The sequence below is a fragment of the Panthera leo genome, chromosome A3 (genome assembly GCF_018350215.1).
Source record: "Panthera leo isolate Ple1 chromosome A3, P.leo_Ple1_pat1.1, whole genome shotgun sequence".
Lineage (NCBI taxonomy): Eukaryota > Metazoa > Chordata > Mammalia > Carnivora > Felidae > Panthera > Panthera leo.
In genome coordinates this window covers 32,717,846-32,731,538 of record NC_056681.1, presented here as the reverse complement: position 1 = coordinate 32,731,538, position 13,693 = coordinate 32,717,846, and the positions used below count along the sequence as shown (strand labels likewise).

The following is a 13,693-nucleotide window of genomic DNA, read 5'->3' as shown; positions in this document are numbered from 1 at the left end:
GGACCCTGTCTCCAATCCTCCTGGTGAAAGGATGCTGGAGAAACCAAATATCCAAAAGCAGCTTCTTCTAAAGAAATACCCTGGGTTTCTGACTCTATTTTGCCCATGAAGGAAAGAACCATTTATTTTTATCACATTGGTTAACTGAAATTTTAAAACTTCCCTACCAGTTGTACTATTATTTTCCAAGTTATCTCAGTGGGTAGGAAATCCAGTCTAGATTTTTTTTAAATAAGTGTAAATATTTTTAAAATGTGAATCTTTGAATTATCAGTTTCATGATATGCTTTCAATTTTAAAGAGTCTAGTCAAAGTACACTGTTTGCAATAGACATTGTTTTACAGAATAAAGGATGAGGATGAAGCTCTAATTATTAGACGAAGTCCACTGAAATGCCTATTCTACAGAAAAATGACAGTGCTTAGGATTATAGACCATGATATTATTTTTATACAGAGTTTGCATCATTAAAAAAAAATTCCCCTTCAAGCCAAAAATGTCTTGCTAATTTGAAAGGAAATCACATGGCTTATGGGAAATAAATCCTACCCTATCGTGATTCCTTTAAATGGGCAGTGGATTTATATCCGTAACTCAACTAAGTTCAGGGACAAAAACTTTTCAATTGCAGAGCTTAAATTAAACACAAAGAATGGTTTTAATCAAAAAGATACTTAAATACTGAGGAGGCTATATTAAATAAGGTTATAAAATTTCAGGCTAGGGGAATACCTTCAAAGTAAAAGTGACAGCCACCAGTCATGGAAGGCGGGCAAGCAGGAGTGATTTACTCACCAGAGATGCTTTTACCTGCATGTGTTTGGTCTTCTAAGTGTGGAACCTACTTCAAACCTACCAAGTTGCAACACTGTTTTTTTTAATATTAAACCAAAAATATAATGTATAAATTATAAAAGGTAACAAATATTTTCAAGTTGAAAGTACCTGTACATCTGTTCCAACTAACTTAAACATCTACTTGTTGCAGAAACTTACTAACATAAAGTTCTCCTGACACTGTTTTCAGGTGAAGAAACTAGAATTAAGGCATTTTCAGTAATTAGCACACAAAGGCAGAGGTGAAGGTAAATGTCATGACCACTCTTTCTTCAGTTCCCAATACTTAATCCATTACATTCTGACTTCTCAATGTATAGTCTGCAGACCAAGAGCAGCAGGGTGACTCAGGAACTTGGAAATTCAGAATTTCAGATCCCACCTCAGACCTTTTAAATCCACGTGATCCCTCAAGGGATTCACAGGCTCAATGAGGTTTGAGAAGCACTATTTTAGGCCACATACCACCTAAATGGAACATCACTTTTTTCTATAAGTTCAATGATACTGCAATCCCAAATGTCTTACTTACCTTTCTGAGTATGCATGTTACAAAAATTCAAATTAATGCTAGAAATGTATGTTTGCCCCACCTGCAAATTTAATTCAGCTGCTGACTTCAAAACTTCATCCTCTGTAAGATGAGACTCTACCATTTCTCTTAATCCTCATGAGCAAGCAATCAATTACTATAAACTAGTTTGGAGATGCTTAATATTAAAACAGAAAGAAATAAACCAGCAAACAAGAAGACCACATTAGCCTCTCCATCCATTCCTCTCCCTCCACTAGGTAGGTGTCAGAACACAAATGGTTTGGCTGCCCAGTTGTCTGCGTAAAGATTCTTCTTTAATTTCTTCTTTTGGTCTGACTTGGTTGTTGTTTAACTTTAGCTTTAGTAAGAATTATTGTTACATTAAACACACATGCTCCCATATTCTTAAGGAATGACATAAAAGATTTTCAATGGCAAATTTTACCATTCTCTATTTTTACTTTAAATACAAGCTTGAAAACCTATTCTCAGGTAAGCTGTTACCCACTTAAATTTTTGGAAAAGTATATAAAAATCTGTTAGGTTCACCATTGCTTGCTTATTACATGTCTTGTCCTAGATGGATTTGTGTCACTGAGCCATAGTTTGGGAACACTGAAGCAATAATTAAGCCCCATGAGAGATGGCACTAATACATTAATCTATGGTATAATGAATCATATAACTCAGATGTGGTAGGAAAGTGAGTATGAATGTTTAAGTAGTTGTTATCTGGGTTGGAGAGGAGGTAGGGATGTTGAGGAAGAAACTAAAAAAAGAATGGGTGTGAGAAAGGAAATATCACTGGAATGCTGAAATTGCAAATGAAACCCACAGAAGTCAGGAAATTCAAGAATTAAGGCTCCCACTGCTCCCTTAATTCTGCCCCTGGTATTGGGCAAACACATTGTGTATATATCTTTCATTACCAGATCCCATAACACTTAGCAACAGAGCCCACTTAGGATGGTGATGAAGAAGCATATGGCTCCTTATGAAATGAGCTTTAAATACATCGAAAGGTTAACAACTAGTATAACAAGGTACTTTTTCCTATAAAAATTTAATGTTAATTATAAAATCGGATAACATTGTTATGGCGTGAAATATGAAATACACAAGGCAGCACTCCCCTGGGGCATAGCTGATGTGCACTGTGTTCACAATGGAATTTTCCCAGTGTACAGAAGTGGAAATAATTTTTACTCCCTGGAAAATATATGAAAACTAGCTAATGTAGAAAAATTTCAGAATCTCTACTTTGCTTTACATTAAGAATAATAAATTTCAGAGGCTGTAAACTATAGTTAAGATAACAATATTCTAATGAATAAATGTGGACCAGGAGATGGGAAATAAAAAATGATTCTTCCCTTCCCCTCCATCTCCCCCAAAACATCCTTTCTGGCTGACTTTGGAAAGCTATGTTTGGCATTATCTTCCTTCAGATTTACTGTCCTAGTGATGTTTTTGTTTGGCAAATGAATGCCTCTCTGAATGTATTCAGGTAAAAAAAAAAAAAAAATATATATATATATATATATATATATATATGTATATATATATATATATATATATATATATATATCTCAGGAGGGTGTCTACTTGGAGATCAAAAACAAAGAAGTATAGAATAAAAAGTTGCACAAATCATTTGAAAATGCTCCCTCCCTCCATGAAGGTACAGTAAACAGCGAATGAACAGTGAAGAGTGAACTTTGTGGGCATATCATTTTAGTGTTTATTTAAGTTTTTTTATTTATTTATTATTGAGAGAGAGAGAGAGAGAGAACACTCGTGCATGATGGAGGGGTAGAGAAACAGAGAGAGAGAATCCCAAGTGGCTCCACGCAGGGCTCCACATGGGGCTCCATGTAGCGCTCGAACTCATGAACCATGGTATCATGACTTGAGCCAAAATCAAGAGTCAGATGCTTAACTGACCGAGCCACCTAGGTGCCCCAGTTTAGTGGTTATTAAAGGTACTGTTAAAGCTTTTGAAGACTAACCATTCCAGGAGTGGCTATATAATTTGTATGACCCAGTGCAAAGTGAAAATATGCTTTAACTTTGTTTAAAAATTTGAATTTCAAGATAGTGACAGTAAAGCATGAAACAAGAGCCAGCACTTCTAAGCTTGGGACCACAAGAGACTATACACCCTGATCCCTTCTTTGATTAAGTCAACTTCTCTGTATTTCTTATGTTACTTATCACTCTCTATTATTCTTAGTCCTTTGTGTTTCATCCTTAACTCTCCCACTAGCCTGTAAATTCCTTGTAGACACTCTGAAAAGAACATGGGTTCTGGAATCAGGCAAACCTATCTTAAGTTATTAATTGTATGAACTCAATCGCATTATGTAATTTTTCAGACTCAGTCTTCTCATCTATAGAATGGGAATAATGGAAGTACCTTCACGACAGGGTTGCTGTGAGGATAAAACAATTCACAGTGTTTGGCCTATAGTATATACTTAAAAATGGTGACTATTCGTCTTATTGTAAGATCGTTGTGAGGATGACAATGAGATAACAAAAAGAAGTTCACAATGTTTAATGACACAGAGTTGGTTAAAAATAGGATGATAAATTCATACAGTACTGCTTTGCTAAGATGGATCTCTACATTTGCTCAGAGCACTCAATCACAGCACTAAAGAATGGTACACACGTGGAAGCAACAGCATCACCTGAAAGCTGGTTAGAAAAGCAAAATATCAGACCCCCAGCCCAGACCTATTAAATAAAGAACTCTGAGGGTAGCACCTTGTCATCTGGGGTGGGGTACCAAGCCCTCCAGGTGATTCTGATATGCTCTCAAGTTTGAGAACCACTGATCTACTACATGAGCTGGATCTGTAAGTCGATGAAGAAAATCTTCTAAGCTATATTTTTATTAAATCACAAAGCAAGGTGTAAGACATTTCCCAAACTGATTTCAAGCCGAGATTTTCTAGAATTGAGGCCCATTTCTCCACCCTGGCAGATACTAGTAAAGAGTGTTCCTCTGGCCAGTGTTGGAGGAATCACACTCACTCCTACAACTTACACCCATTTTGCTTTTGGGAAGAAGGATTCACAGGTATTTTCCTTTTTGACTTTTTATACTGTCAGAAATTTTAACTATAACTATACATATATATATGTAAAATACATATATAAAATACATATATATGTGAACACATATATAAAATTCATACATGTGTAATAATAAAAACCTCTTCTCATTGGTTCTTTAAAAATACACCTATTTTGTAATGAAGAAAGTAAATAAATGCAACCTAAATGTGAAAAAAAAAAAAAAAGCATGGCTCTGTTTAACTAAAATGAGGCTAGAATAAAAGGTATTTGAAAGTCAGGCCAAGTAATGAGGCCTGTTCTTCTAGAAGCAGAGAACTAACCCTAATCTGTGGACTTCCAACCAACAGAACTGAGCAAACCCTCCTTGCTGGGGAAATCCTGACAGCAGGGCCTCTAATTTCATGAAATAAGCTAGGTTGACCTCGAAAACTGTTGGCAAGGAAATTACACAGGAGCAAGGGCACTTCACACAATTCTCTCTTTGGATTTCATTCTTTTAGGGCTGGTTTCCATGGAAATCTGCACCTGCCAGTTCCCTGGGGTCTCTAAGCCTGAGGACTCTAAGGAAACATGGAACAGAAAAGTGGGAACAATGCAGATTTTATAGGCTTCTTTCACTTAGCATTTTTGCTTATGATATTCTCAGAAGACTAACTGTGAGACTGTAGAGAAATTCCATTTGTAATATGCCCTTTATTTACCACTTTCTTGCTTTCTGGAACCTTGAAAACATAAGATAGCAAGGCTTCAATGCACGAGTATTTTGTATACAGATATGAAATTGGGTCAAATGCCAGGAACATTATTGTTTTCAGAATGTTTTGGTAATGATAAGAATCCTTTATATTTACAGAAAGAAATCCTTCCCAAAGAACCCAGGACACTTTAAATCTTTAAAATTCACCTTGAGCCACAGAAATAAGAGCACATATTTTTACTATCTGGAATTCAAAGTGTTAGAGACACTAAAACAGGTGGTCACCAGCTGGGAAGAAGTGAGTTCAGCCAGGAGACCTCTAAGAACCCTTCTGGAGTAAGGACATGTGACAATTGTAGTTATAGATCAGAATCATCTTTGCTGGCCCATACATGAAGCTCAGTCCTGATCAGGTCATAGCTCTGTGCCCTCCCTCTCCTCCCACAAGAATTTAGGTTGAGAAAGGATTACATGCAGTTCTCCCCTGACAGGGAGGAGACAACAAGCTCTTTCAGGGACATCAGTCAATAGTGACTGAGCTCTGACTGGGGATTTCGAGGTGGGGAGGGGGGCGGAGAAAGGAAGGTGATAGCAAATAAATAAAACAAAGAAGTATCTAAAGCTTACAGCTTTTTAGGAATGCACACTACATGATGCACCTACCATTTGCAAAGGGCAGGGTACTTGTATTAATCCTTACTCTGAAAAATTAGCCTTGTTTCTGGGACACTATTTCAACATTAACCAAGAAGTTCAAGGCAAGGCTGACTTGTTTTTGTTTTGTTTTTTTAGTTTTTTTGTATATGTATTTTTGTATTTGGTTTGCTTGCTTTGTTTGTTGGTTGGCTTTACTTGGGAGGTTTGTGTTTTTTTTTTTTTTTTAATTTTCTAACAGTTTTAGTGAAGTATAACTTACATACCAGAAACTCTTCATTTTAAGTATTTCAACAAATTACCGTGAATTTATAGAGTTGTGCAACCATTGCCACAATCCAGTGTTAGAACATTACCATCACCCCAAAAGATCCCTTAGGCCCATCTGCAGTCAGTCTCTACTGCAGACAACCTCTGAACTGCTTTCTGTCTCCATAGATTTCCCTTTACTGAACATTTCATATAAAATATACGATTCATATACTGAGAATCATACAATATATATTGCTTATTGCCTCTGGCTTCTTTCATTTTGCATAATGTTTTAAAAATCCACCCATGTTATAGAATGTATCAGTAGTTTGTTTTATTGCTGAATAGTATTCCATCATATGAATACACCACGTTTTGTTTATCCATTCATTAGTTGATGGGCACTCAGAGGGTTTCCACTTTGGGGCTATTATGCATAATGCTACTACAAACATTCATAATAAAAGTCTTTGGGAGAACATATGTTTTCAGTTCTCTTGGGTAGATTCTTAGGAGTGGAATTACTGGGTTGCATGGCAAATTTATATTTAACTTTTTAAGAAACTGTCAAATTATTTCCAAAGTATCTGCACCAGTTTACATTCTCGTTAGCAATGTATGAGTGTTCCAGTTTTTCTACATCCTTGCCAATATTTGCTTTAATCTGCTTTCTTTATGGTAATCTTTCCAGTGGTATCTCACTGTGATTTTAATTTTAATTTCCTAAAGGAGTAATGATGCTGAACCTCTTTTCATATGCTTAGAAGCTATTTGTATATCCTCTTGGTAAAATACCTATTCAAATAGTTTGTTCATTTTTTTTAAATTAGGTTGTTACTCTCAGTACAGTTGACCCTTGAACACCACAAGAGTTAGAGGCACCAACCCCCTTCAAAGTCAAAATCCACATATAACTTTCGATTCCCCTCCCTAAAAATTTTACTAATAGCCTCCTGTTGGCCATAAGCCTTACTGATAACATAAACATCCAATTAACACATATTTTGTATGTTATAATAGTATTCTTATGATAAAGCCAGAGAAAACAAAACATTATGAAAATCATAAGAGAAATATATTTGCAGTAATGTAAAAAAATCTATGTATAAGTGGACTTGTGCAGTTCAAACTCATGTTATTCAAGGGTCAACTGCATTGAACTGTGAGAGCTCTTTATATGTTATGAATACAGATCCTTTATCAGATATGATTTAAAAATATTTTCATCCAGTTTGTGACTTGTCTTTATTTTATTAATGGTGTCTTTTGAGGTGCAAAAATCTTTGTTTTGAGATGCAAAAGTTTTTAATTTAGATTAAGTCCACTTTATGAAATTTTTATTTTATGGATCTTAATTTTGGTTTCATATCTAAGAATCATTTGCCTAGCCCAAGGTCATGAACATTTCCCCTTATGTTTTCTTCTGTAAGTTTTTTAATTTATATTTAAAAATTTATTTTAGTGTTTATTTTTGAGAGAGAGAGAGAGCATGAGCAGGGGAGGGGCAGAGAGAGACAGACACAGAACCTGAAGCAGGCTTCAGGCTCTGTGCTACCAGTGGATTATAATCCTTTATATATGCTGCTGCATTTGGTTTCCTAAATTGGCCAATTTGTTGACATCAAATTCTTCATAATATTCCCTTATAAGCCCTTTAAATTCTCAGGGTTAGCACTAATAATACTCCCCTCTTCCTGATTTTGATTGTGTCTTTTTTTTTGTCACACTAGCTAAGTGATTGTCAATTTTGTTGATTTTTCAATGTTTGTCTTCATTAATACTCTCTACTGCTTTTCTGTTTTCCATTCATTGATTTCCACTTCAATCTTTATTGTTTTCATCATTTTGCTTGATTTGCATTTAATTTGTTCTTCTCTTCCTATTTCTTAAGACAAAAAGCTAGCTTATTGATTTGAGCTCTATCTTCACTTCAAAGGTAGGTGTTTAAAGCTTTAAATCTCTTTAAACTGCTTCTCTTTAATCTGCTTTTGCAGTACCCCACAAATCTTGATTTGCCATGCTTTGGTTTTTATTCAGTTTAAAATACTTTGATTTCCATATGATTTCTTTTTGACCCATGGATTATTTGAAATATGTTAATTTCAAATAGGGAATTTCCTAAATTTGTTTCTGTTGTTGATTTCTAACTGTGTTATGGTCTGAGGATGTAATTGTATGATTTCAATCATTTTAAATTTAGTGAGCCTTGTTTATGGCCTAACATATGGTCTACCCTGGAGAATGTTCCATGTGTGCTACTGCTGGGTGAAGTATCCCACAGGGATGATAGTGTTATTTAAGTCTTCTGCATGTTTGTAAATTTTCCTGTCATATACAATACCACTTTACAAATTATTGAGCATAGGGTATTGAAGTTTCCAACTATTGTTACTGGCCATTTTTTCTTCCAATTCTTTCTATTTTTGCTTTACATATTTTGGGGATCTGTTATTAGGTGTTTACACTTAGATAAGTGTTATATCTTCCTGATAATGGGCCCTTTTACATTATAAAATGCCCCTCTTGGTCTCTAGTAACACATGTGATCTTAAGTTCTATTTTTTCTGATAATAAGGTTATCATTTACATGGTGTATCACTGCCATGCTTTTGATTTTTACCTATTTGGATAAAAAATGCCTTATAGATAGCATACAGCTGGAGCTTAAAGTTTTATCCCGTCTGACAATCTCTGCCTTTGACTAGAATTTTTAACTCATTCACATTTAGTGTAGTTATTGATATGGTTTCATTTACATGCCACTTTGCTTTTTTGTTTTCTTTGTTTCATGCCTTATTCCTCTGTTCCTCAGTGGTTCAGATATGGCATTTCAAATATATAACACAGAGCCTGGAATATAAATGCTCCATCAATTGTCATAGTTATAATTATTTCATACGCCCAGGGGATGTCCTCTGGGTTGACAATGGAGGTATTTGTTTGAGTGAAGGTGGGAATCCACAACCCAATATCCCTCCCCTTTATTGGACTTATGCTAGGATAAGTCATGCTAAGGAAGCCCTCCTAAAAAACAAACATCAAGGACTCACTGTAGCCTCACAACCCTATTGGATTTGGAAAAAGTGCCACTAGATGAGGTGGGAGGGGAAGTAGGAAAGGTGAGAAGGGAGAGGGGACTGAACAGAAGGTAGAGAAAGCCACTGATTTGCCTTAGGTGGTAGTAGAAAGAAGGTGAGAGCAATTGAAGGTGGCAAAATGAGCAGAGAAGACTGATTGTGCCTGAGGCCACCTCACAGATCCCATTTCAGGAATCCAAGGACTTCTCCCTTCTCTTTCACAACAACCCCAAGCATCTGTGTATCTCTATGACTCACCACTCTCCTCTATCAGCAAAACATGTAGTTTCACTCCTCCACCTTGCCTCCCAAATTGGTCCCAAGCCCAGAGATTTCCCAAAACTGTGTCTCATTTATCCCCCTTGGCAGGCAGCACTAAGGACTGACATGCTGCTGACCAAGTTTACCTATTCTGGTATATGTTGTTTTCTGACATATGGGCCTTTCCACTAAGGCTCTAGAATATAGCCTCTTTGAGTGAATCAGTTAGGATGTTAGAGGATATATTGGCTTCCATAACTGACAAGGCCCAAGGGTAAGATGGGGATCAAATATGGTTCAATCAGGGTTCCGCTCCATGTTCCTGTGATACTGTTGCCTCTGCCCATCCTCACATTCATCAACAGGCTGAAGCAATTTCAGGAATTTTACCTCAACAGCATAGTAGACAGAGGGAGAAAGGGACTATTCCTTCCTCTGGCTCTCTCTACAGAAAAAAGAACTTCCTTTACCATCATCTCCTTGAAAAGATACCCATTTCTGAGCCAATTCCTGTGGTCCAAGGAATGGCACACAATGGTTGGCTACAGCCTGAATTCTTCAATTGACCACTAGCAAACTTCTCAGGATTTCATGTCCACATGAAAACTCTGAGAATCTTGGTAAAATGCAGATTCTGGTTCAGGAAATTTTGAATGAAGTCTAAGATTCTGCATTTCTAGTATCCCAGGTAACACTGGTAGTCTGCACTTTGAGTACAAAGGAATAGTGGGCATGTGGACTAGATAGGGAAGGGCCTGTAAGCTTTCATCCACCATTGAATTCACAGGGCCTACAATATTACTCAGTGCCCAAAATGTATCCTACAAATATCTGTTAAATTTTGAAGAGTATCTGCCAAAAACTGGGAAAATGATGCATAGCCAGTTAACAGATCTTTGTAATCCATTACTCCTCTTCAGACACAACTGTCAACTTCTGAGCCGTTCAATATTATTTAAAACACTCATTAGGGGCACCTGGGTGGCTCATTCAGTTAAGCGGCCAATTCTTGATTTTGGCTCAGGTCATAGTCTTGTGGTTTGTGGGACTGAGCCCTGTGTTGGGCTCTGCACTGACAGTGTGGAGACTGCTTGGGATTCCCTCTCTCCCTCTCTCTCTGCCCCTTCCCCACTCATGCAAGCACACCCTCTCTCACACACACAAAATAAATAATTAAACTTTAAAAAAAATTATAGGGGCGCCTGGGTGGCTCAGTTGGTTAAGCTTCTGACTTCAGTTCAGGTCATGATCTCTCCATTACTGAGTTCAAGCTCCATATCGGACTCTCCACTCTCAGTATAGAGCCCACTTCAGATCCTCTGTCTCTGTCTCTCTCTGCCCCTCCCCTGCTTGTGCTCGCTTGCTTTCTTTCTTTCTTTCTTTCTTTCTTTCTTATCTCTCTCTCTCTCTCCTCTCTCCTCTCTCTACCTCTCTGTCAAAAATAAACTTTTACAAATATATATAAAAAATAAAACACTCAATAGATTCTGAAATCTAAAAATGAATAAATGATAGAACACTTGTACTTTGAAACTGAAAAGTTACAGAAGTTGTCTTTCCTTGAGAACATGTGTAAGAGATAAGCTCAATAACCCTATTGAAACATCAATATTTAGAAACACGGATCTCCTTTCCAGGTGCACAAAATTTTGCAATTAGAAGTATTATATACAAAGATCACTAAATATTTGAGCTTAGAAGTAAACTGCATTATTCTTTGCAAACTTCTTAGCATGGCTTCTGGTATGGAACAAGGATAAGTGGCATGTGAAAAAAAATTTTAAATGACACAAAGTATCCAAATTTAAACTGAGATACAGAAATGAATGTTGATATAAGATACTCTTTTGTTCACATAATATTCTCTAATTAGAAAATATTCATTCTTACTGTTTGTAGCACTAGCTTTGTGTTCTAGAGAGGGAGCAAAGACACAGATTCTTCTGGAATTCTACACATTCACCGAGAATGATAGGTCTTAAGAGAAACCATTATCTTGAGAAGAAAAACTTCAAATGGAAGACTGTAAAACATTAAAAAAAAAAAAAAAAGCAAAACAGACTTTTGACCTCTGATACCCTAACAAAGCAATTTTTCTGGTATTACAAAGAATAACCACCTTTACAGCAGGCAATGCCAGTGGCCAACATAAACTCTACATGGTCCACCTATCTCATTTTTCTGCTGGGTAGCAGACCTCAGATGATCTTTAGGGGCCCAGTCATTTCCTGTGAAAGGGTTAATCCCCAATCCCCATTTCCTCATTCCCCTTCCCTTACCAGGGAAAAACACATATTTATTCCTTCTGGTCTGATTTCTGGAGGTGACAATTAGTTTCATGGAAACGACTGCAAACTTGTAACAGATTTTTCAGCTGCCCCTAAACTCTAAGCCTGCCTCCAGCCAAGTTCATGGGTTCCTCTATGTCCAAGTAGTTTATGTGTGGCTGTCTTTTTTCATGAGAGAAGTATAGCATGGAAAATGAAAAGAGAAAGCAGAAGACAGATCTTATCACCCACTCTTCCCTTCTCCAAGCAGCAATCAGCCTATCCCCTCCAACAAAGAAAGTGTAGGGAGCAAGGCTCACTGCCTTTCCTGACAATTAAAGTAACAAAAAAGCGTCTTGAACCAAAGTTGAGACAAATTTGAAAGCCTCAGTGGAGGTGGTTCTAGAGCTGAGAGGCTGGAACATACTATAAACAACTTAGGGGGGAAAAAATCCCTACAGCTAAAATTTCCACAAAAACCTAGAAGTTGCTACATTCAAAGAGACATTTTTCCCACCGAGCTCTATGGGAAGACCGGGAGACTGGATGGAAGACAGAGGCACTCCAGGAGATTCCTGAATAGTAGGTAGTTTAAATGGAACCCCAAATTCCTTCGTAAAACTAGAACTGTCATAACTCTTGACTCAGAAGCAAGGATAATTTTCCATAGTAATGACTATACCCTTACTTCATTCTACCCTCCCAACTGCCTTCTGTTGTGCCCCACATTCTTCTCAAGAATTTACACAGTTTTGCTCACCCTCTTCCTAGAATATATGCCAGGTCTGAACTCCTAAGAATTGGCTGAACTAAAATGGCCACAAAAGGATCAAGCAGATAGGTCAGTTCACTAGTTTCTAAAAGGTCTTCCCCATTTCCTATCCCTTCTTAATTTCAGACTCAGGAATTCTGAAGAGTGGTGTTAGTGATCAAGACTAAAATAGGAAAAGAGGAAGCTGTGAATGCTCTATCTATTAGGAAACATATTAGAATTAGGAAAATTTGCTTAGGGAAGTTAATTCTCTGAGCTCATTGTTGCCTTTGCAGCATTGGAAACTTTTCAGGAACTCTAAATAATGGGCTTTAAGATAGCATTCCAAAATAAAATCTTCTTTGAAATACTAAGCAATCTAGAGAATTTACAGGACCAAAAGTATTCAGATGCAAGTTTTATACATGCTTTCATCACTGCAAAGTGATGAAAATTTTCCCCATCCTTCCCATGTCTATGCAAATTTTTAATTAAGGAGGTGGCAGTGATTACTAAATATGTACCTTGCCACTTGAGTTTCAGGACACGGTATAAATAATTGAAGCCATTCATTTACAAATGAGACATAAATGAGTAACTATGAAGATCATGGAGTCAATTTGTGGAAATTAACAACATTTCATAGGTCAATTAAAATCCACCTAAAAAGTCCTAGTTTTATAATTCTAAACAGTTGCTGCTTATGAACAAGCAAGTATCCTTTAGTCTTCTCTTTAGTAACTATTCCTTCCTTCCCCACTCTCACCACCCCTACACCCAGATTTTTCTTTCTAACAAACATAGAAAGAAAAAGGAAAAGCAAAATAATAACTGTTAAAATTCCAAGATTTTACTTCAAGCCAAGGCCACATTTCTAAGCAACTTTGATCAGGTAAATTACCTCTAAGTGTCTCAATTTTTCCCTCAGAAAATTGAAATAATTTATCACCTTTGATCTGCAAATTTGTGAGGGCATTTAAAGATTGAATGAAACTTACCTGCTGGTATTTGTTTCCAAGATGATGGAGCAGACGTACTTTTCCCTATTCCTCCTGCTAAGTTCTACTAAAAACCCCGGATGTTATATATAAAACAAACACAAGCATATCTGAAAGGTTAATTAGAGGAAGGCAGTCCATCTAGGGACCTTGGGCCAGAAGAACATAGGTAGTGAGTTCTCTGGGGCTTTTTTCTGCTTCATATATTCCAGAGTAGACTGGAGAACTGGCACCCTATGGTCATAGACACAAAGGAAAAAAGAAAGAGAGAGGCAGGAA

The 13,693-nt window shown here is 36.8% G+C and overlaps 1 long non-coding RNA gene across 1 annotated transcript in view; it reads right to left on the bottom strand.

Moving 5' to 3' along the window:
- Positions 1 to 13,693, bottom strand: part of LOC122214956 — a 110,444-nt gene extending 96,751 nt beyond the window's left edge. The window contains exon 1 of the long non-coding RNA XR_006200166.1: positions 13,415 to 13,693. This is a non-coding gene — a long non-coding RNA (uncharacterized LOC122214956). The remainder of the gene's footprint in view (positions 1 to 13,414) is intronic.